Source organism: Castor canadensis, chromosome 13, assembly GCF_047511655.1.
Source record: "Castor canadensis chromosome 13, mCasCan1.hap1v2, whole genome shotgun sequence".
In the NCBI taxonomy this organism is placed as follows: domain Eukaryota; kingdom Metazoa; phylum Chordata; class Mammalia; order Rodentia; family Castoridae; genus Castor; species Castor canadensis.
In genome coordinates this window covers 114,292,764-114,318,289 of record NC_133398.1, presented here as the reverse complement: position 1 = coordinate 114,318,289, position 25,526 = coordinate 114,292,764, and the positions used below count along the sequence as shown (strand labels likewise).

At 39.1% G+C, this 25,526-nt stretch overlaps 1 pseudogene; it reads right to left on the bottom strand.

Moving 5' to 3' along the window:
* Positions 1 to 17,669: 17,669 nt before the first annotated feature.
* LOC141415715 (sorting nexin-3 pseudogene) lies at positions 17,670 to 18,777 on the bottom strand (annotated as a pseudogene).
* Positions 18,778 to 25,526: the final 6,749 nt, after the last annotated feature.

Sequence of the window (25,526 nt, the reverse complement as noted above, 5' to 3'; positions counted from 1 at the left end):
ATATGCTTATTATACATGAGTAGAATTACACACACACATGAAATTAATGGATCAAAATGTAAGCACATTTTTCATATCAGTATTTATTTCCAAATAGTCTTCCCAAAGTGTTTTCACCAAATTACATTTACTCCAAAAATATGCAGTATGGCCTCTTTTCTTGTGTCCTCATCAAATTTGACTTCTTTGCTTGATGAAAAATTTCATCTCCTTCAGTGTTAATTTTTATTTCTCTGAACACTTATCTTTACAGATATGTGTTAGTCAATTGTCTTTCTTGTTCTGTGACTTTCCTATTTACATTCTTTGTCTTTTTCTATCGAGTTGATGGGCACACTTAATGTCTCCTAAGTTCTTTAAGAACCCTGGATATTAATTTTTGTTAAATATATTACATTTTATTAGAATTTTACTTGACTTTCTATGTTATTTATGTCATTCAAATTATCCTGCAAAAGTTAGGGATTTTCATGAATTCACTTATGGATTTTGAGTTTTTGGTCTTGTAATAAAAATATTTTAATTTTTCTGTACTGCTTTTTAATTACACTTTTTTAAACCTTTTAGGCTTTATTTGGGTAGGGTAAGGTAGGTGTGTTGGAAAGCATGTGCAATTTCTACACCACAGTGTGCATCACATGCCTTACAGCACCATGCACAGCAGCCCTGGTCCAAGCTGTCTCCAGATACTCTTTTTCTAGTGTGCATCTAATCACACTATCATGTTTATTGACTGGCTCATCTTTTCTTCAGTGATTCCTACTATATGCATGTATATGCTTATAAACATGCTTTTCTGCAGGGCCCTATTATGATTGCTTGTATGATTTCCTTATTCCCATTGTCAATATCACATATCATATAATTTCCACCTGTTCCCTTTCATCTTAAATCTTCTTCAGAAATTTCTTTTTGTTCTTAAGGATCTTTCATTCTATAAACTTTAGATTTTCCCAGTTCTGGGGAGAAACAGGCCTGTTGGAATTTAATTATCATCATAGTAAAACTGTAGATTCATTTGTACATGCTCAACGGGGAGACATTTGGCATGCTTTTATGTTAAATTCTCCAGTCCAGAACTGTGGTATATTTTCCATATATACAGGTGTTATGATTTAGATATGGTCTGAGTGTGTCCCTCAAAAGTTCATATCCTGGAAGCTTGGTCCTCATTGTAGCCATGTTGAAGTGGTGGACCTTTACAAATAGGGCCTAGGTGGAGGTAATTAGGTTGTTGAGGACACTGTCTGCCCTAAGAATGGATTCATGATGATCTTACAAAGTTCGCTCTCACAAGTGGGCCATTAAAAGGTGAGACCTCCTCATGCCTTAGTCCATTTTGCATGCAGGTCTCTCTAATGTTGTGACACAGCCAGGGGTCATCACCAGGACCAATGCTATGCTGTTTGGATCCTCTAACAAACAGAATCATGAGACAAAGCCACATGTTGTCTCTGCACATTACCCAGCAACATGTGCTCTGCTGTAAAATGCAAAGTGGACTATGGCAGTAGGTTTTCTTTTATTCATTCATTCTTCCTTAAGGCTCTTTTCAGTTTGGACTTACATATTGATTAAATGTATGTTTTTTCCATGTCAACCATACATTCTTCTCCCCATTATATTCTTGTTTTCTTATGTGAGCATTTGCCTGATGTACAATGTTTTACCTCCTTAGTATTTTCTATGTGACTTTATTTAATATACACACATTTTTAAATCATTGTGAAAGGCATTGACCTTTAATTAGCAGGTTTCATGCATTCATGATTATTGTGATTACTGAGGTGTTTGTATCTAGCACTGATGTTTATATTTTGCTTGCCTTTCATTTGTACATTTTCTATTTCTATGCCTTATTTTTTACCAATGGGGCAATTTTTGTATGTTTCTTCCTTTTGCTTTCTTGGTAGTTTGGAAAGTAATCATTCTTTTCTTATTTTTATAGTGGCTTATAATTTTTCACAAACATATGTAAACCCATTTTTCTAGAATTAGTTTGTTCTGGACTCTCCTTTGTAAAGCACTGTAGTTCTTTGAACACTTTCTCTTTATCTGTTCTCTAACATCTGTGCTGATGTCTTCCAAGATTCTAGTTCCTGATCATGGTTTTAAAAATACATATTTGAACTTCTGTATAATTATGTAAGCCTAAGGTGTACTGGTGACCTTTGTTGATTTTTGTCTCATCATTGTTTCTTAGAGCCCACATCCTCCTCTCTGTTGTAGTCATTATATTTCTGGAATATTTCTTTCAGAGAGTGTATGTGGGTGGTTAATTTTCTAAATCCTTGCTTTTCCCTCCCACTTGAATGCTGGCTTGGGCAGAAAGAAGATTCCTGTCTCAATACTTTCTTCTTCAGATTTTTGACTATATGACTTGCCTTCCTCTGCTTGGTATTTGTTGTGATTTGGATGTAAAATGCCCCCTACAGACTCACGTGTTAGAAGCTTGGTCCCCAGCCAGTGGCACTATTTTAAATGTGATAGAAACATTAGGTGGTTGGTCCTAGCTGGAGGAAATGAGTCCCTGGTGGTGTGGCCTGGAAGTTCATACCTGGCTCCGAGTTCGTCTTCACCCTCTGCTTCCTGTTTGCCATGGGGTGGACAGCCTCCTCTGCCACATGCCCCCACCACTATGATGTTTTGCCCAAGTACATGGGGCCTTGTGACCCTGGGGGCTAAAGCTAATAGAAATCTTTCCTTCTTGAAGTTGTTTCTGTTAGGATTTGGTGGCAGTGATGCATAAGTAACTAACACAGTGTTGAAAGAAAACTTTAATATTACTCTAAGTTTTCTTCCTTTTTTAGTTATCTTTCCCCCCTCACTCATATAATGCCTTTTTCAAGGAAAATTTAAAATAAACAACTAAAATTGTACATATTTATGGGCTACTATGTGATGTTTTCATACATGTATATGTTGTTTAATGTTCATATCTAGATACACATATGTGTTTCCTCAACATTTGTCATTTCTTAGTGGTAAAAATGTGAAAAATTCTTGTAGCTTCTTAAAAATACATAGTACATTATCATTACTTATATCCTACTGTGGAATATCAGACCAGATTTATTTTAAATATAATTTAGTACCCATTGACCAACCCCCCATCTATCCTCTCTCCCCACAACTTCCTCCAGTCTTTGGCAACTACTTTGTTCAGGTTTTAGCTACTCCAAATTGAGTTTAGCACTCAGATTTGCAACATGGAGACTAAATAGTATGCATGTTCCCCCCAAATGAAAACTAGATCTACCATGATGTCTTGCTAGATTATTCTTGGATATATACTCAAAGATATGTAAGTTAGCATACCATAGGGATACGCACATGCCCATTCTACTGCAGCTCTATTCATGATGGCCAAGTATGGAATCAGCCTAGATGCATATATCCATCTCTACAGCTCTATCTATCTGTCTATCTATCTATCTTTCTATCTATCTATCTATCTATCTATCACCTATCAGTCTCTCTATCTGTCTATCATCATAGCATTAAAGTTTTCTTTCCACACTGTGTTCATTACTTTTGTATCACTGACACCAGAAGAATGAAATTATGTTTGCAGGAAAATGGATGGAACTAGAGATCACACCATTAAGTGTAATAAGCCAGTCTCAGATTGACAAATACTTCATGTTTTCTTGCACGTGTGGTATCTAGATCTTGAAAACAGGGACATGAATATAAAAGGAGGCCTACTTGGGATAGGGACCAGTGGGAGGTGGAAGGGGGGAAGAGAGGGTGGGAATATGCTCATAGTACATTGTATGCACATATGAAAAGGTTGTAATAAACCCATTTTTAAAGTTTGTGCTCAGAGTCTCAGGCACCAGAATGAAGCAGGAGGCATTATGCAAGAACCTATTGATTTATGCCACTGCCCCTGCATTGCTCCCAGTCCCTCCAGACACCCTAGTGCCCCCAGGTCTCCCAGTGCATATAGATCCCACAGTTCCCCCAGACTCCTATCCCCTCATCTCCCAGTACTTTCAGCTTCCTAGGCAAGGCACAGCAGGATGGCAGCGTTCACAGTAAAGTGCAGCAGTCCAGGTGGAAATACTATTGGAGAAGAATAAGAAGTTTTCCCCACAAAGATTGGTGACCCTGACAGAAAGGCTACCTGAAGGAGCACCAAATGCAGGCGTGGTTCAAGAACTGTGGGGGCTAGAATCTATCAGCAACATCTCCAGGAAGAACTACAATGATCCCCTGGTCTGCGAGGCCAGGGAGCCCTTGCTGCCCTCACCTGTCTTGGAGTCGGTGCTGGGCCCACCAGTGCCTGCTCCTGCCAGTATGGATCCAGTCTTCCCTGGGACCCAGGTTTCTGCTAGGTATATTCCCACCTTCTCAGCTTCAATCAGACTTTGTGGGGTGTCCAGGAGCATGTTCTGCCTGCTCTAGCTGTGGCACTCCCCTTATCAGTATCCCTCAGTCTGGACATCTCCACAGGCACTGAATTATTTTGACTTCAAGTTGCTTCTCTCACTCCTGGACCTCTTTGAGGAACTTTGGTCTTTGCCAGGACATCAGGGGACCAAGACAGAGGTAGGATTGAGGACAAGGGCAAATCAGGCCCCATACATTTCTGAACTTTTGAGACAGGGCTGACCTGGATCTTGGGATCCGTTTGCCTCTTCCTTGCCAGTACTAGGATTACAAATGTGTGCCATCATGCCAGGCAGAACATTCATGTGTTTTTGCCATTTAGGGGTTTGAAACCAGTGTCTTGGTCATGCCAGGCAAGTCCCCTGTGGGCCATGTCCCCAGCCCAGAGCTGGGAGGCTTTATAACACTTGTGCCTTCCTTGTGTTTTGTGTGGTGTGTGTGGTGTGTGTGTGTGTGGTGTGTGTGAGTGGTGTGTGATGTGTGTGTGTGGTGTGTGTGTGAAGGTGTGGGGGTGTGGGGGGGTGTGAGTGTCTGGTGTGTGTGAGTGTATGTGTTGTGTGGGTGTGCCTGTGAGTGGAGTGTAGGTGTGGTTGTGTGTGTGTGCTTAGTATGTGTGGTGTGTGGAGAGTGTGTGTGTGAGTGGTATGGTGGTGTGTGAGTGTGTGTGGTTTCTGTGTTCTTTGTGTGTGTAGGGTGCATGTGAGAATTGTGTGTGTGTGTGAGTGCTGTGTGGGTGTATTTGTGAGTGGAGTGTATGTGTGCTTCTGTGTGGTGTGTGTGTGTGCTGTGTGTGTGCATGTGTGTGTCATGTGTGTTTGTGTATGTGGAATGTTTGTGGTGTGTGTGTGAGTGGTGTGTGTGGGTGTGGTGTTTTGGTGTGTAAGTGGGAGTTTGAATGTGGTGTGTGTGTGTGGTGTGTGTGTGAGTGTTGTGTGTGTGGTATGTGTTTGAGTGTGTGGTGTGTGTGTGTGTGTGTGAGTGGTGTCTGTGTGTGAGTGGTGTGTCTGGTATGTGGGTAGTGTGTGTGTGAGCATGTGAGAGTGTTTGTGAGTGTATTTGTGTGTGAGTGGTGTGTGTGAATAGTGTGTTTGTTGTGTGTGTGGTGATTGTGTGTATTTCATGTGTGTTTGTGGGTGTTTTTGTGTGTCTGTGAGTGGTGTGTGTGTGAGTGTGTATGGTATCTGTGTGGTGTGTGTGTTTAGTGTGAGTGTGATAGTCGTGTGTGTATTGATTGTGTTTGTGTCAGGTGTGTTTGTGTGTGTGCTTGCGTGTAGTGTGTGTGTGAGTTGTGTGTGCATGTGTGGTGTTTGTGTTTGTGTGTGAGTGCTGTGTGTGTGAGTGGTATGTGCATGAGCGGTGTGTGTGAGTGGTGTGTGTTTGTGTGGTGATTGTGTGTCATGTGTGTTTATGTGTGTTTTTGTGTGTCTGAGAGTGGTGAGTGTGTGTGGTTTCTGTGTGGTATGTGTGTGTTTAGTGTAAGTGTGAGAGTCATGTGGGTTGATTGTGTTTGTGTGTGTTGTGTGTGGTGTTTGTGTGTGTCGTGTGTGTTTGTGTGTGTGGAATTTTTGTGGTGTGTCTGAGTGGTGTGTGTGTGTTTCTGTGTGTTGTGTGTGAGTGGTATGTGTGTGTGAGTGTGTGTTTAGTGTTTCTGTTTGTTACTGGGGGTTTGTGAGGAATGTGTGAGTGTGAGTTTTATATGTGTTTGAGTGTTGTGTGTGTGGATGTGAGTGGAGTGTGTGTGTTTGTGTGTATTGTATGTGTGTGGTGTGTGGAATATTTGTGGAGTGGGAGTGGGAGTGTGTGTGTGATTTCTGTGTTTGTGTGTATGTGAGTGTGTGTGTGGTATTGGTGGCTGTGTATGTTTTTCTATGTTTCTTTGTGAGTGTATGTGAGTGTGTTTGTGTGTGCTTGAATGTGTGTTTGTGTGTAGTGTGTGTGAGTGTGTTTGTGAGTGTATTTGTGTGTGTGAGTAGTGTGTGCATGTGTGGTGTTTGTGGTGTGTGTGTGTGAGTGTGAGTGAGTGTGTGTGTGTGTTTGTATAATTTTTTGTGAGTGTGTGTGTGAGGGGTGTGTATGACAGTGTATTTGTGTGGTGTGTGTGTGGTGTGTGTGTGCGTAGTGTGTGTGTGAGAGTGGTCTGTCTGTGTTTGTGGTGTGTGTGTGAGTGCTTGTGAGTGTGTGTGTAGTGTGTTTTTGTGTGTGTGAGTGGTAGTTTGTGTATATGAGTGTGTGTATGTGAGTGTGTGTGGTATGGGTGGCCGTGTGTGTTTGTAAGTTTCTTTGAGAGTGTGTGATTGAGGGGAGTGTGTGTGTGGTGATTTTTTGTATCTCATGTGTGTTCGTGTATGTGTTCATATGTGTTTTTCTGTGTCTGTGAGTGGTGTGTGTGTGAGTGTGTGTGGTTTCTGTATGTGGTGTGTGTCTGAGTGTGTGTGTGAGAATGGTGTTTGTGTGGTGTGTTTGAGTGGAGTGTGTGTTTGTGTGTGTGTTCTTCTGTGTCTGTGACTGGTGTGTGTGTGTGTGTGTGTGGTTTCAGTGTGTGGTGTGTATGTGAGTGTGTGAGAATGGTGTTTGTGTGTGGTGTGTGCGGTGTGTGTGAGTGGAGTATGGGTGTTTGTGTGTGTGTGTGTTGTGTGTGTGTAATATTTGTGGTGTGTTTGTGAGTGGTGTGTGTGGTGTTTGTGTGTGTTGTGTGTTTTTGTGTGTGTGAGTGATATGTGTTTGTGCATGTGTATGGTATCTGTGTGAGGTGTGTTTGTTTAGTGTGTGTGTGAGAGTGGTGTGTGCATGAATGTTATGTGTGTGTTGTTGTGTGTTTATCAGTGGTGCCTGTATGTGTGTCAGTGGAGTTTGTGTGTGCGCTGTGTGAGTGTCTGGTGTGTTTATTGTATGTGTGTGTGGTGTGTTTGAGTGTGTTTGTGGTGTTGTGGGTTTAATGTGTGTGTGTAGTGTGTGGTGTGATAGTGTGTTGTGTGTGACAGGGGTGTGTGTACATGTGTGAGTTGTGTGTGAAGGTGTTTGTGAGTGTGTATGTGAAGGTGTGTGTGAGTGTGTGGTATCTTTGCGTGTGTGAGTTTGTGTGAGTGTATGTGTGGTGTGTGTGGTGCATGTGTGTGGTGTGTGTGTGGTACAGGTGTGTGTCGTGTGTGTTGTGTTTGGAATGGTGATGGTGTGTGTGTGTGTGTGTGTGAGCGGTGTGTGTGCATATTGTTTATGTGTGTCTTTGAGTGATGTGTGTGTGGGTGAGTATGGTTTCTGTATGTGTGGTGTATGGGTTTAGTGTGTGTGTGAGTGGGATGTGTGTGTTGGTTTGAGTGTATGTGGTGTGTGTGAGTGGTGTGTGTGAGTGGTGTGTGTGTGTGAATGGTGTGTGTGTGTGTGGTGTGTGTGAATGTTGTATGTGTGGTGTGTTTGTTGTGTGGTGATTGTGTGTGTGTCATGTGTGTTTGTGTGTGTGTTTGTCTGTGAGTGGTGTGTGTGTGTGGTTTCTTTGTGGTGTGTGGGTTTAGTGTGAGTGTGAGAGTCATGTGTGTGTTGATTGTGTGTCATGTTTGTTTCTGTCTGTTTGTGTTTGTGTGTTGTGTGTGTGTTTTCTATTTGTATGTGTGTGAATGTGTGAGAATGTCCTGTGTGGTGTGTGTGTGTGTTCTGTGTGAATGGTGTGTGTGTCTGTGTGAGTGGAGTGTGTGTGTTGTCTGTGTGGTGATTGTGAGTGGTGTGTGTGGGGGGGTGTATGTGTTTGTGTGTGTGGTGTTTGTGTGTGGAATTTTTGTGGTTTGTTTGAGTATTGTGTGTGAGTGGTGTGTGTGTGAGTGTGTGTGTGCAGTGTTTCTGTTTGTGAGTGGGGTTTGTGGGGAGGGTGTGTGTGTATGTGAGTGGAGTGTGTGTGTGTTGTTTGTGTTTGCATGTGTGTGTCATGTGTGTGTCATGTGTTTGTGTGAACTGTTTGAGGTGTGTGTGTGAATGGTATGTGTGTGGGTTTTGTGTGTGTGTCATGTGTGTTTGTGTGTGTCTGTGAGTGCTGTGTGTGTGTCTGTGAGTGTAAGTGGTGTGTGTGTGTCTGTGGTATGTGTGTGACTCGTGGGTGTGTGGGGTGTGTGTGTGGAATGTTTGTGGTCTGTGTAGTTTGTGTGTTTGTGTGTATGTGAGTGTGTGTGTGGTGTGGGTGGCCATGTGTGTGGTGTGGTTGTGGTGTGTGTGTAGTATGTGTTTGAGAGTGGTGTGTCTGTGTTTGTGGTGTGTGTGGAATGTTTGTGATGTGTGTGTCTCTGAGTGTGTGTGTGTGAGTGTGTGTGGTGTGTATATTTGTGTGTGTGAGTGTTAGTTTGTATATGTGAGTGTGTGGGTGGTGTGGGTGGCTGTGTGCTTGTATGTTTCTTTGTGAGTGTGTGTGAGGGGTGTATGTGTGAGTGTGTCTGTGTGTGTCATGTGTATGTGGTGTGCATGTGTGTAGTGTGTGTATGAGAGTGGTATGTGTGTGTTGTGTGTGATGATTGTATCTCATGTGTGGGTCGTGTGTGTGATTTTGTGTGTCTGTGAGTTGTGTGTGTGTGGTGTGTGTGTGAGTGTTTTTGTAAGAATGCTGTGTGTGTGGTGTGTGTGAGTGGAGTGTGTGTGTTTGCGTGGGTGTTTGTGGTGTATGTGTGCATATGTGTGTCGTGTTTGTGTGTGTGTAATATTTGTGTTGCGTGTGTGAGTGAACTGTGTCATGTTTGTGTGTGTTGTGTGTGTGTGTTGTGTGTGTTTGTGTGTGTTTGTGAGTGATATGTGTGTGCATGTGTGTGGTGTCTGTGTGTTGTGTGTTTGTTCAGTGTGTGTGAGAGTTGTGTGTGCCTGTGTGGTGTTTGTGTGTGTGTGAGTGTTGTGTGTGTGCATGTTGTGTGCATAAGTGGTGTTTGTGAATGGTGTGTGTGTGGTGTGTTTGTTGTGTGGTGATTGTGTGTGTCATGTGTGTTTGTGTGTCTGTGAGTGGTTTGTGTGTGTGTGGTTTCTGTGTGTGTGTGTGTTTAGTATGAGTGTGAGAGTGGTGTGTGTGTCATGTTTGTGTGTGTGTTTGTGTGTGTGGTTTCTCTTTAAATATGTGTGAGTGTGAGAACAGTGTGTGCATTGTGTGTGATGAGTGGTGGGTGTGTTTGTGAGTGGAGTGTTTGTGTTGTGTGTGTGTTTGTGGTGTGTGTGGTATTTGTGTGCATTGTGTGTGTTTGTGTGTGTGGTTTCTCTTTACATATGTGTGAGTGTGTGAGAATAGTGTGTGCGTTGTGTGTGATGAGTGGTGGGTGTGTTTGTGAGTGGAGTGTGTGTGTTGTGTTTAAATTTGTGGTGTGTGTGTTGTTTGTGTGCATTGTGTGTGTTTGTGGGTGTGTGTGTGGAATTTTTGTGGTGTGCATGAGTGGCCTGTGTGTGTGTTTCTGTGTGTGTTTGTGTGTATGTGTGTGAGTGTGTGTAGCGTTTCTGTTTGTTAGTGGGGGGTTGTGTGTAGTGTGTGTGTGTGAGTGTTGTGTTTGTGGATGTGAGTGGAGTGTGTGTGTTTGTGTGTGTTTGTGTGTGCATGTGTGTGTCGTGTGTTTATGTATTTGTGTGAAATGTCTGTGGTGTGTGTGAATGAGAGGTGTTTTTGTGGCTTTTTTGTGTGTGTCATGTGTGTTTGAGTGTGTGCGGTTCTGTCTGTGTTTGTGTGTGTATCTGTGAGTGGTGTGTGTGTCTGTGAGGTGTGTTTGTATGTGTCTGTGGTATGTGTGTGAATGGTGGGTGTGTGTGGGGTGTGTGTGTAATATTTGTGGTGTGTGTGTGTGTGACTCTGTGTGTGTGATTTGTGTTTGTGTGCATATGTGAGTGTGTGTGTTGTGTGGGTGGCCATTTGTGTGTTTGTATGTTTCTTTGTGAGTGTGTGTGTGTGAGAGGTGTATGTGTGAGTGTGTTTGGGTGTGTGGTGTGTTTGTGGTGTGCGAGTGTGTAGTATGTGTGTGAGAGTGGAGTGTGTGGAATGTTTGTGGTGTGTGTGTGAGTGTCTGTGAATGTATGTGTGTGGTGTTTGTGTGGTGTGGGTGGCCGTGTGAGTGTTTCTATGTTTCTTTGAATGTGTGTGAGGGGTGTGTGTGTGTGTGTGTGTGTGTTTATGTGAGTTTGTGTGTGTGGTATGTGTGTGTGGTGTGTGCATGTCAGTGTGTTTATGTGCTGTGCATCCAATCCAGGACTTTGGGCATGTTGGACTAGAGCTTCATCACTGAACTGCATTCCCTTCTGCAGAAATGGGCTGCTCTTTGATGAGACAACTACAGAACAATATCTGAGGCACCATCTCCAGGATTGGAGACTGAGACTTCACTGCATTTGAACTTGGAGGTTTTTTGGTTTTTTGGTTTTTTTAAATTTTCTCTTTTTTCATTTTATTTTAATACATTTTTATAAATAGATTTTTCTTTCATATACTTATTTTTTATTTTTATTCTTACCTTTTTTTATTTTCAATCCTCTCTCTGTCTCTCTAATGTCTGTTAGGCTTACTGTCAATTAGTACACTAAAGCTCCCTGATTATGCCCTTGAAATCTTCTTGTCTGACACCTTGTTCTGTTTTCTTCCTCCAGTATGTGTATTTGTTTTTCACATTTATTTAACATCTTGCTTTCCATCTCACCTCATGCTTCCATTCTAAATATTACCATTGTTATTATTACATGCTAAAAAACACTTAATTGCACACAGTACAGGGACAGTAACAACACCAATGACAATGACGGGAAGACAGAAAAAACAGATAAACCAGTTTCCCCACAGCAAAAAATTACTACAGGAACCAGAAGGGAAAGAAGAAAACAGGTACTCAGATCCAGACTCCAACAAAATGAATATAAACTATGCCAAAGGACCCAATGAAGCCCACAAGAATAGTTTAAAAGAAGACATACTACAGGTACTCAATGAGAATTTTATTGAGATGATACTGGATAGGGTCAACCAAAGTGTACAGAAGACACTCAAGAAATTCCAAGACAACAAAAAAAGAGAATTTTAAAAAAAAAAGTAGAAATAAAGGAATCCATAGAAGCACTGTATAAACACCAAAGTGAAAGAGAGAACATGATGAATAAACAGATAAATGAACTCAGGACAAAAATAGACAACATTAAAGAGGAAAACAGCCAGGATATGGAAAACATCAGAAAAAGAAAGAAACAGAACTGCAAAACAAAACAGAAGGCCAATCCAGCAGAATAGAACAAACAGAAGACAAAATCTCAGAACTTGAAGATGAAATGGTAATTAAAGGCAAAACCAAAGAACTATTAATTAAACAACTCAAGACCCATGAAAAGAAAATGCAAGAACTCACCGACTCCATCAAAAGACCAAACATGAGAATCATGGGCATCAAAGAAGGAGAAGAGGTGCAAGTGAAGGGAATGCGTAATATATTTAACAAAATAATAACGGAAAACTTCCCAAATCTAGAGAAAGATATTCCCATACAGATGCAAGAGGCCTCCAGGACACCAAACAGACCAGATCAAAATATAACTACCCCACGACATATCATCATTAAAACAACAAGTTCAGAAACTAAGGAAAGAATATTGAAGGCTGTAAGAGAGGAAAACCAAGTAACATACAAAGGTAAACCCATTAAAATCACAGCAGACTTCTCAACAGAAACATTAAAAGCAAGAAAAGCATGGGGCAAGATCTTCCAGGCACTGAATGAAAATGACTTCAACCCCAGGATACTCTACCCAGCAAAACTATCATTCAAAATAGATGGAGCAATAAAAGTCTTCCATGAGAAGCAGAAACTAAAACAATATGTGACCACAAAGCCACCACTACAAAGGATTCTTCAAGGGATTCTGCACACAGAAAGTGAAACACAACTTAACCATGAAAAGACAGGCAGCACCAAACCACAGGAAAAGAAAAAGCAAGACAGTAGAGAGTAACCTCAACTTAGGTACACACATTCAAACATTCAATCAACTAAGACAACTAAATGACAGGAATCACCACATACCTATGAGTACTAACACTTAATGTTAACGGATTTAATTCACCCATCAAAAGACACCATTTGATGAAATGGATTAAAAAGGAAGATCCAACTATTTGTTGCTTACAGGAGACCCATGTCACCAACAGAAATAAGCATAGGCTAAAGATGAAAGGCTGGAAGAAGATTTACCAAGCCAATGGCCCCTGAAAACAGGCAGGAGTAGCAATACTTATCTCTGACAAAGTAGACTTCAAACCTACATTGATCAAATGAGATAAAGAAGGACATTCCATACTAATAAAAGGGGAAATAGACCAAAAGGAAATAATAATTATCAATCTGTATGCTCCAATGTCAATGCACCCAATTTCATCAAACATACCCTGAAAGACCTAAAAGCATATATTAACACCAACACACTGGTTGTAGGAGACTTTAACACCCCATTATCTTCAATAGATAGGTCATCCAAACAAAAAATCAATAAAGAAATCCAAGATCTAAAATATACAATAGATCAAATGGACCTAGTTGATGTCTACAGAACATTTCATACAACTTCTACACAATATACATTCTTCTGAGCAGCCCATGGAACCTTCTCCAAAATAGATCATATATTAGGGCACAAAGCAAGTCTCAGCAAATATAAGAAAATAGAAATTATACCATGCATACTATCTGATCACAATGCAGTAAAAGTAGAATTCAACAACAAAAGTAAAGACAAAAAATATGCAAACAGCTGGAAGCTAAATAACTCATTATTTAATGAAGAATGGATCATCAATGAAATAAAAGAAGATATTAAAAAGTTCCTGGAAGTCAATGAAAATGAAAACACAACCTACCAGAACCTATGGGACACAGGTAAGGCAGTCCTGAGAGGAAAGTTTATAGCCATGAGTGCATATATTAAAAAGACTGAAAGATTCCAAATCAATGACCTAATGCTACATCTCAAACTACTAGAAAAACAAGAACAAGCAAATCCCAAAACAAACAGAAGGAGAGAAATAATAAAAATAAGAGCTGAAATCAATGAAATAGAAACCAAAAAAACCATACAAAGAATTAATGAAACAAAAATTGGTTCCTTGAAAAAATAAACAAGATTGATAGAGCCCTGGCAAACCTGACTAAAATGAGGAGAGAAAAAACCCAAATTAGTAGAATCAGGAATGCAAAAGGGGAGATAACAACAAATACCATGGATGTCCAGGAAATCATCAGAGACTACTTTGAGAACCTATATTCAAATAAATTTGAAAATCTTAAAGAAATGGACAGATTTCTAGATACATATGACCATCCAAAACTGAACCAAGAGGAAATTAATCACCTGAATAGATCTATAACACAAAATGAAATGGAAGCAGCAATCAAGAGTCTCCCCAAAAAGAAAAGTCCAGGACCTGATGGATTCTCTGCTGAATTCTATCAGACCTTTAAAGAAGAACTGATACCAACCCTCCTTAAACTGTCCCACGAAATAGAAAGGGAAGGAAAACTGCCAAACACATTTTATGAAGCCAGTATTACACTTATCCCAAAACCAGGCATAGACACCTCCAAAAAGGAAAACTATAGGCCAATCTCCTTAATGAACATTGATGCAAAAACCCTCAACAAAATAATGGCAAACCGAATTCAACAACACATCAAAAAAGATTATTCAACATGACCAAGTAGGCTTCATCCCAGGGATGCAGGGGGGGGGTTCAACATACAAAAATCAATAAACATAATAAACCACATTAACAGAAGCAAAGACAAAAACCACTTGATCATCACAATAGATGCACAAAAAGCCTTTGATAAAATCCAACACCATTTCATGATAAAAGCTCTAAGAAAACTAGGAATAGAAGGAAAGAACCTCAACATTATAAAAGCTATATATGACAAATCTACAGCCAGCATTATACTTAATGGAGAAAAACTGAAACCATTCCTTCTAAAATCAGGAACCAGACAAGGATGCCCACTATCTCCACTCCTATTAAACATAGTGCTGGAATTCCTAGCTGGAGCAATTACACAAGAAGGAGGAATAAAAGGAATAAAAATAGGTAAAGAAACTGTCAAAATATCCTTATTTGCAGATGACATGATCCTATACATTAAAGACCCAAAAAACTCTACTCAGAAGCTTCTGGACATCATCAATAGCTATAGCAAGGTAGCAGAATATAAAATCAACATAGAAAAATCATTAGCATTTCTATACACTAATAATGAGCAAACTGAAAAAGAATAAATGAAAATAATTCCATTTACAATAGCCTCAAAAAATATCAAATACCTAGGTGTAAACCCAACAAAAGATGTGAATGATCTCTACAAGGAAAACTATACACTTCTGAAGAAAGAGATTGAAGAAGACTATAGAAAGTGGAGAGATCTCCCATGCTCATGGATTGGTAGTATCAACATAGTAAAAATGTCGATACTCCCAAAAGTAATCTACATGTTTAATGCAATTCCCATCAAAATTCCAATGACATTCATTAAAGAGATTGAAAAATCTACCGTGAAATTTATATGGAAATACAGAAAACCACGAATAGCCTAGGCAATACTCAGTCAAAAGAACAATGCAGGAGGTATCACAATACCTGACTTCAAACTATATTACAATGCAGTAGAAATAAAAACAGCATGGTACTGGCACAAAAACAGACATGAAGACCAGTGGAACAGAATAGAGGACCCAGATATGAAGCCACAAAACTATAACCCACTTGTCTTTGACAAAGGAGCTAAAAATATATGATGGAGAAATAGCAGCCTTTTCAACAAAAACTTCTGGGAAAACTGGTTAGCAGTCTGCAAAAAACTGAAACGAGATCCATGTATATCACCCTATAACAAGATTAACTCAAAATGGACCAAGGATTTTAATATCAGATCACAAACTTTAAAGTTGGTACAGGAAAGAGTAGGAAATACTCTGGAGTTAGGTATAGGTAAGAACTTTCTCAACGAAACCCCAGCAGCACAGCAACTAAGAGATAGCATAAATAAATGGGACCTCATAAAACTAAAAAGCTTCTGTTCATCAAAAGAAATGGTCTCTAAACTGAAGAGAACACCCACAGAGTGGGAGAAAATATTTGCCAGCTATACATCAGACAAAGGACTGATAACCAGAATATATAGGCAACTTAAAAAACTAAATTCTCCCAAAACTAATGAACCAATAAAGAAATGAGCAAGTGAACTAAACAGAACTTTCTCAAAAGAAGAAATTCAAATGGCCAAAAAACACATGAAAAAATGCTCACCATCTCTAGCAATAAAGGAAATGCAAATTAAAACCACGCTAAGATTCCACCTCACCCCTGTTAGAATAGCTGTCATCAACAACACCACCACCAACAGGTGTTGGCAAGGATGAAGGGAAAAAGGAATCGTCTTACAATGTTGGTGGGAATGTAAACTAGTACAACCACTCTGAAAACAATTTGGAGGCTACTTAAAAAGCTAGACATTGATCTACCATTTGATCTAGTAATACCACTCTTGGGGATATACCCAAAAGACTGTGACACAGGTTACTCCAGAGGCACCTGCACACTCATGTTTATTGTGGCACTATTCACAATAGCCAAGTTATGGAAACAGCCAAGATGCCCCACCACTGACGAATGGATTAAGAAAATGTGGTATCTATACACAATGGAATTTTATGCAGCCATGAAGAACGAATTGTTATCATTCGCTGGTAAGTGGATGGAATTGGAGAACATCATTCTGAGTGAGGTTAGCCTGGCCCAAAAGACCAAAAATCGTATGTTCTCCCTCATATGTGGACATTAGATCAAGGGCAAACACAACAATGGATTGGACTTTGAGCACATGATAGATAAAAGCGAGAGCACACAAGGGAGGGGTGAGGATAGGTAAGACACCTAAAAAACTAGCTAGCATTTGTTGCCCTTAACGCAGAGAAACTGAAGCAGGTACCTTAAAAGCAACTGAGGCCAATAGGAAAAGGGGACCAGGAACTAGAGAAAAGGTTAGATCAAAAAGAATTAACCTAGAAGGTAACACACATGCACAGGAAATAAATGTGAGTCAATGCCCTGTATAGCTATCCTTATCTCAACCAGCACAAACCCTTGTTCCTTCCTATTATTGCTTATACTCTCTCTACAACAAAATTAGAAATAAGGGCAAAATAGTTTCTGCTGGGTATTGAGGGGGTCGGGGGTGGAGAGAAGGATGGGGAGGAGTGGATGGTAAGGGAGGGGGTGGGGGCAGGGGGGAGAAATGACCCAAGCCTTGTATGCACATATGAATAATAAAAGAAAAAAAAAGAAATGTGCTGCTTCAGGGGATAACTAATTAGAAAATGATGCAGGTTTGTGTGTGTGTGTGTGTGTGTGTGTGTGTGTGTGTGTGTGTGTATTATGGACTATTGAAATAGCCTCCTTTTAATCCAAGGTCCTGGGCTATCAGTAGATTACATAGATTTTCTTCCCTCCTTTCTTGAAAGGTTTTCATGGTTTGAATATTGTTAAATATGTAGCTTATATTTAGAATTACTCTATTTGTTTGATTTTTTCCTCTCATATTTACTTTTTATTTGATTTTTTTTTATTTTAAACTTTATTTCTTTTTATTATTGCTGACTCAGGGTTTATTGTGACATTTTCAAAAGCTTTTACAATATATAAGACTTGAATTCAAATCTTGAATTTGATTTAAGAATTCATTCCCTCCATCATCCCCTTTTACTCACCCTCCCCATATTTCTGACAGTTTCATCAGTCCCATTTTTCCATTTACATTCATGAGTGTATAATATTTCCATTATATTCACCTTCCTATACATTTTCCTTAGTTCCTTCCCCCTTCTACTGATAACAGTCTTCCACACAGGACCTGTTTTTCCTTCCTGTTTACCAATTTCGTTTAAAAAAGTCATTTTTGTTCATTTAAGAAGGCTATGCAGGCTATGTTATGGTGACATTTCCATGTATCTATGTGTTATAAACTGAATTGCTTCTTACCCTCTATTTTGTCTTCTTTCTACCTGAGCACTCTTCTCATGGTGATTTCAACAGGGTTAAAAATTCTATATTCATTTTTGTATAAGAAGTATATCAACCATATGCACCTTCTTAACTTTATTTTACCTTTTCCCTAAAGGGAGAGGGTCACTCTCCATTTAGTGACCTTCTCTTAGCTGTGTCCTATTTTTCACAATATTTCTTATATTTTTATTGGGTCTGTGTTCCAAATATGTGGCCTTTAATTTTCTTTTTTTTTTTTGCATATCAGAAATGCATTTTAATTTTTATTTGAAAACAACTTAAATTTTTAGACAAATGATTTTAGTATATAAATTTTATTTTGTTTTTATACAGAATATAAAGATTTCCCTCATTAATCTTCCATGTGAAGGGTATTACAGGCCAGAAGGAAGATATGTTTTGTACCCCAATGTGTATCTTATGTGTGCAGCACTGGAAATGAATGGTGTAGTGCTCCTACACATAAATTAGATCAAGTGACATCACACATTAAAAAGGGAAAGAGAAATATTCTAGTTAATCAGATGCAAGAAGCAAACATGACACAAAAACTGTGCGAATAAGACCAAGTCAGTAACTTTAGTCAGGACACTGCAGATTATATGGGACAGCTCGTGAGGCTACAGTGGGCGCAACATTAAAACAGCAAGGAAAAGCTATTCATAGAGAAAGGTTGGAATGAGGGATTCTCACTAAAGCAAATTAACTTTTTGTCAACTGCCAAAACAAAACAAAACTGAGCATATGAGTGTTATTATACCGAAGGCAAGTTATACCAGTCTTGGTGCAGCATGCTAAGTCAGTTACAACTTCTTCATGGGGGAATGTGAATCACTAATGGTCATGTTTTTTGCTTCTTCTTGCCAAAGTTCAGGCATGCCTTATTTTAGAAGGGGTATAGCTTTTATCTATTATTTCATCTTGTAAAAACACGTGAAGACAACGTTCATTATGTGCCAGAGGATGACCAGCGACCTTGTTTATAAACTGCTCCAGCCCTTGCTTCCTTTCCTCAATAAAATTGTCATCAAATATTCCATCATCTCCTCTAAAAGGAAGTTGACACAAAAATGCTTTCCAGGGAGTGGGGGAACTACAACCTTACTCTCTCTTTCCAATTCACTTCGAAGCCACTCAAAGTCACTGTATCTTCTTCTCATAGTAGGTTCCTTCAGCTTGAAAATAGGAAGATTTGTCTTGACGTTGATTTCTTAGGTGGTGAAGCGGCCCCGGCCGACCCCCACAGTCTGCGGGCTGTTCACATCGATCTCCAGGATGTTGCTGGGCGGCCTGTAGGCATCATTCAGGTTCTGCGGCTTGGTGATCAGCCGCCGGGTGTCTGCCATGGTCTCCGCCATTTCTCAGAAGCCGCTGCCGCGGGCTCCCTCCAACCCTCCCTGCGTTCCACCAAGGCCGCCGCTGCCGCCCACCGCAGGGACACGGGCTCGCACCTGGCCTTTCGTTTTCTGAACCTGGTTAATTTCACATAAAATGATGTTTTCCAGTCTCATACATTTACCTGCAAATAACAAAAATTCTTTCTTCTTTGTGGCTGAGTAACATTCCATGGTATAAAATTTCCACATTTTCTTAATTCATTTGTCAGTTGTGGGTCATCTTGGCTGTTTCCCCAGCTTGGCTATTGTAAATAATGCTGCAATAAATATGGGTGTGCAGGTGCCTTTATTGTAACCTGACTTACATTACTTCAGGTATGTATATAGAAGGGGTATTGGAGGATCATATGGCAATTCTATTTTATATGTTTTGAGGAATCTAATGCTAGTTTTCATTGTGGTTTTTCTAATTTAGATTCTCACCTACAGTGTAGGAAGGTTTCTTTTTCCCCACATCAATACCAGCGTTTGTTGATGTTTGTGTTCTAATAGGAGTGATGTGGAGTCTTAATTTTGATTTTATTTGCATTTCCTTTATGGTCAGGAATGTTGAGTATTTCTTTATGTGTTTTTTAGCCATTTGGACTTCTTCCTTTTAAAAAGCTCTGTTAGTTCATTTGTCCATTTCTTCATTGGGTCATCGAATCTTTGGGAGTTGAGCTTTTGAGCATCCTGTGAATTCTGGTTAATAATCCATTGTCAGATGTATAGCTGGCAAAGATTTTCTCCCATTCTATAGGCTGCCTCTTCAATCTGGTGACCATTTCTTTTCTTGGGCAGAGGCTTGTTTGGTACATGCAGTCCCATTTGTCAATCCTTTGTCTTTATTGCTGAGTCATTGGAATTCTATTTAGGAAGTCATTGTCTTTTCCTATTAGATCCAGTTTATTTCCTGCTCTATACTGCACTAAGTGTAAGTTTCAGGTTTTATATTAAGTTCCCTAATCCACTTTGAGTTGACGTTTGTACAGGGTGAAAGACATAGATCTTGTTTCAGTTTTCTTCAGGCAGATAACCAGTTCTTCCAACAACATTTATTGAAGAGGATGTCTTTCTTCCATTGCATGTTTGGGTGCCTTTGTCAACAATCAGGTGGGCATAGCTGCAAGGATTCATAGCTTCTATTCTGTTCCATTAGTCTTCAAATCTGTTTTTGCAAGAGTACCATGTTGTTTTTATTGCTATTGCTCTGTCATATAGTTTGAAGTAGGATATTGTGATACTTCAATCTTTGCTCTATATGCTTAGTACTGCTTTGTCTATTCACAGCCTTTTGTGCTGACAAATGAACTGTAAGGTTGATTTTTCAATCTCTATGATGAATGCTATTGGAATTTTGATAGGGGATTGCATTGAACATGCTATTGGCAAAATAGCCATTTTCATAATACTGATTCTGACGATCTATGAGAATAGATCTTTTCACGTCTCTAGGCTTTGATTTCTTTCTTCCACAATTTACAGTTTTCATTGTAAAAGATGTTGTTCACTACCATTGTTAAGTTTACTCCTCTATTTTGTTTTTTTGAGGCTATTGTAGATAGAATTGTTTTTGGATATTCTTTCACAGTCTGTTCATTGTTGGTTCATACAAAGGCTACTGATTTTTACAAATTGATTTTGTATCCTGCTACTTTGCTGAAGGTGTTTTTGATGTCTAGAAGTTTTTTTGTGGAGATTTTCAGGTCTTTTCGTCATAAGATCATGTCATCTGCATTGATTTTCTTTTTATTTCTTCTTCCTGTTGTATTTCTTTTGCTATGAATTCCAAGACTGTGCTGAATAAACGTGAAGACAATGGAGCCCCCTCTCTTGTTCCTGACTTGAGAGAAACTGGTTTCATGTTTCCCCATTTAGTATGATGCTGGCTAGAGGCTTCTCTTATATAGCCTTTATCATTTTGAGTTGCAATCCTTCTAGTCCTAGTTTCATCATAGCTTTTATCATGAAAGAATGTTAAATTTTGTTGAAGTCTTTTTCTGTATCTATTGAGATAATCATGCAGTTTTTGTCTTTTCTTCTGTTAATATATGATATTTCATTAAATAGTTTGCATATGTTGAACCATTCCTGCATCCCTGGGGCGAAACCAACTACATCATGGTATATAATCTATTTGATATGATTTGCCAGTATTTTATTGAGGATTTTTGCATCTAACTTCATTAAAGGGAATGGACTGTAATCTTCTTTTTTAATTGTGTCCGCATCAGATTTTGGAATGAGTATAATATTGGCCTCATAGAATGAGTTTGGTAGAGTTCCTTCCCTTTCTATTTCATGGAAAAGATTGAGGATCAGTGGGTATTAGGTCTTCTTTAAAGGTCTGGTACAATTTAAGCATGAATCCATGAGGTCCTGTGCTCTTCATTGTAGGGAGGCTTAATATCTTCTTGGATTGGTTTTGTTTAGTCACAAGTGTCTAGAAATTATATGTTTTCAATGTATTATCTAATGATCCTCTGGATGTTTTTAGTATTTGTGGCTATGTCCCATTTTTCCTCTTTGATTTTATTAATTGGTCAGTTTCCTCCTCTATTTTCTCATGTTGGCTAAAGATTTGCTGGTCTTTTTAATCTTTTCAAAGAACCAACTTTTTATTTCTTTGTGTTTTTGGTCTGGATGTCATTCAGCTCAGCTCTTATCTTCATTATTTCTCCCTGTCTGTTGGTTTTGGGTTTGGTTTGTTCTTGTATTTCTAGAAGACTCAAGTGTATTATTAGTTTTTTTTTAAATTTGAGAAGTCTCTGTTTTTTTTATGTAGACACTTATAGTCATGAACACTACCCTTGTCATGGCTTTTGCTGTGTCCCACAAATACTGATAGTTTGCATTTTCATTTTCATTAAACTCTAAGAACTTTTTAGTTTCTTCTCTTATTTCTTTGATCACTTGCCAGTCATTCAGCAGTGTGCTGTTCAGTCTCCAGGTGTTTGAATATTTTCTGTAGTTTCTTTGTTCTTAAGTACTAGTTGTGTTCCATTGTTACCTGTTGTGATATAAGGGGTTATTTCAATTTTCTTAAATTTTTGAAATTTCTTTTGTGTCCAAAAATATGACCTATTGTAGAGAAATCCCCATGAGCTTCTGAAAAAATGTTTATTGAAATGTGTTTGGGTGAAATACACTTCAGATGTCTATTATATACATTTAGTCTAGCATGTGGATTAGTTCTAAAGTTTCTGTGTTCATTTTTTGCCTGAATACTCCATCTATTGGTGGCAGTGGGTATATGTGTCTCTCACTGTCACTTTGTTGGGGTCTATCTGTATTTTAAATTCATTTAGTGTTTTTTAAAAGTAGTTGAGTGCCCCTATGTTTGGTGCATTTATGTTAAGAATTGATATTTCCCCTTGATGATATTTTTCTTTAATTAATATGAAATGACCTTCATTGCTGCTTCTGATTTTATTCTGAAGCCTTTTTTGTCAGATATAAATACAGCTATTCCTGCCTTTTTTGGGGTTCCATTTGCTTGGAAAACCTTTTTCCATCCTTTGAACCTAAGTCATTTTTGTTTCTCTCAGTGAGATGTGTCTTTTGTAAGCAAGATGTAAACAAGATGTGTCTCCTTGTTTAACTCAAATTACTATTATTTTGATTAGAGCATTGAGGCCATTAACATTCAATGTTAGTATTAATAATTGTGCATTGTTTTCAGTCATTTTTATTCCCCTGTTGTTTACTGTTCCCCTAGTCTTTGTTTACTGGTCTGGTTGTTAAAAGTGTTTATTCTTTCTTGCATCTTTCTGTTTGACTATAATATCTTCTTCTGACTGTAAGAGTCCTTTAAATATTTTCTGCAATGCTGGTTGGGTGGTCAAGAATTCCTGAACTTTTGCTTGTTGTGGAAGCTTGGTATTTCTCCTTTAATTAGGAAAGATACTTTTGCTAGGATAGAGTAGTCTAGGTAGACAGTTGTTTTCTCTCAGGTCCTGAAATATATCTTTCCATGACTTTCTTGCATTTTAAGTTTATGTTGAGAAATGTGCTGTTTTACTTATGGGGCTGGCTTTATATGTGACCAGTCTTTTGTCCTTTGCACCTTTCCATATTGCTTCTTTGTTCTGTATTGAGTATTTTGATTATGATATGCCTGGGGATATTTCTTTTCTGGTCCTATCAGTTTGTTGTTCTGAAATCCTCCTGAACCTGGATATCCCTCCTTTTCTCAAGCTTGGGTAAATTTTCAGCTATTATATTATTCAAGGTGTTATTGATGTTTTTAATTTGTAGATCTTCTCCTTCTTCTATACCTATGATTCCTAGATTTGGTCTTTTGATGGTGTTCCAGACTTCTGGCATGTTCCACTCATATTTTAGCATATTTTCATGATCTTTTACTATTTGATGTATTCTATTTTATCTTTTGTCCCTGGTACTTTATTTTCAACTTGCTCCACTCTGTTCACCAAGCTTTTGATTGAGCTTTTTTTTTGTGTCTGTGATATTGACTTGTTCATTTCAGATTGGTTATTTATCAGATTTGTTGATTTATCAACAAATAAACAAAATAAAGAGGAAATTTTATGGATTTTCTCTTTCCTATCCTTCACGGTCTTCTTAATTTCATTCATATTTGTTTGAATTCTCTTTGAGCTTTTCCAGTTGTTTATTCATATCTTCTTTGAGTTCAGACACTAGTTTGTGTGTCTCATTTTTTATCTCATTAATCATTCCTACTATTACTTTTTGGAATTCAATATTTGATTTTTCTTACTTTTCACTGTTGTTCAGTTCCTTACTGGTAGAGTTGGCTTTTTGAGTGAGCTCTATTCTCTTGCTGCTTCATCTTTCTACATTGAGATTTACACACCTGGGGGTGTTTTGCTTCAGGTTTCAAATTCTCTGTGCCTCTTCAGTTGGGGTTTTATGGAACATTGTATACAACTGGGAAATAGTGGAGCTCTGGCATATTTTCTTGTCTCAAGATAAGGGGACAGTGGCTCAATAAAAATCACTTCATCTTGATAATCACTTTATTGTCAAGATATTGAAATCTACCCCCTGTTCCCCATAGGTCAAGGAGGCTTAGCTACCAAAGCTGTCACCATATTGAACTGCAACCTTGAAATTACAATAATCCCTGAGGTAGATCAGTTACTACTACTGCTCCATTGTGTTTGATTTTCTGGAACAAATATGAATCTTCATGCTACTGAAGGCTAAAGATTATTAGTGTTGTGAAGGGAGACAGAGGGAATGGTCTAGTGGTTAATATTAAGCAAAAAGTTTACGTGGTAACAGGAGGCACTGACCTAGCTAATATAAGGTGTTAATTAAGAGGCAGAGTAGGATGGATAGAAAAGCTTAGGTAGGTAAGAAAATAGGGGAGAATTGTGGGAGAATAGTGGAGAAAATTGAATAAAAAATATAAACACAGAATAGAAACAAAGTGAATCCCTATAAGTATTGGAATTATTGGTAGTTGAGGAGGATTGCGGGAGAATAGACAAGGAAAAAGGAAATGGACAACTGGGGAGTTGTTCTGGTGGTTGACTGGTAGAAAGTATAAATTCGGGAGAGTGGTAGAAAGGGAGGAGAAGGATGGTTTAGAATTACAAAGTTAAAGGTGGCTCATGGGGGTCTTGTAAGTGAGTGCAGTGAGAGGAGAGAGAATGAAAGGTCAATAGAGGAAATTGAGCAAGAAGGCAAAAACACTGTTGGAACGTACAGAAAAAAAATAGCTGCAAGTAAATGAGTAAGAGATTTACATCACAGTTTCAGCAGCAATAGGCATAAATTTTATGTAAAAATTGCTAATTTTCTAATGCTGTTGCTCTTCCCCAGACCCTGTATCTGAGTCTTTCTGTCAATTAGATGGCAGGCCAAATTGGATGCCTCCCTCTGGGTTAGTGACTGGTGCTGAAGAAAGTGGGGTGTTTATAGATCTAACATTTTAATGTTTGTGCTGACAACTTGCCAGCCTCACACAATTCATATTTGCAATGTTTCAGACTCTCAAGGTCCCCAGATCTTTCTATATGAAGGTATGCACAAGCACAGAGTTCTGCCTCAATGTCATCTGTTGTGGAGGTCTCTAATGGGTTGGAGGTGCAGCTCACTGTTGGTAGCATGCCACACTGTGTTCCATTCCTTGTGACCTCTGTGGGTTGATGCTGGGTCCCTGTAAATTTTCCCTGTTGGGTAACTGTAATCCATAGGCCTTCTGCTGGCAGTCACACAAGCTCAAGTGGTGATTTGGCAGGCAACAGCAGGAGTTACATTGGCTCCAGGTTAAGGTGGAGTCACACACACTCCAGGGAAATTGACAGCTGGATCCAGTGAGGACTTTTGTTCCTGCCTGGAGCACTGTGTGGCTACACTTCTGCTCACTGGGTCCCTTCAGCTCTCCTCAGCAGATTTCCAGTTGGACATCTTTGTTGGTTGGGTACCATCCTTCTCCACATTGTACTTATGGTGAACATTGGGCTGGAGGAGCTGATGTTGTGCTCCAATGCAAGAAGTACAAACCTCCAAATGGTTTTCTGGTAATTCTGTTGCTTCACTGGATTTTTGGGTGTGGCAGTGTTCTACTTCTCACTACCTTTCGAGCCTGGTATGTGTCTTTTCACAGCCCTAAATTTCCAGTTCCTTCAACTTTGTGGAAGCACCAGAGTTCAGAACTGTCAGCAAACTGCCATCTTGATCTCCCCCTTACTTTATTTTTAAATTAAAAATGTTTGTCATATTTTCTTTTCCTATTCTCT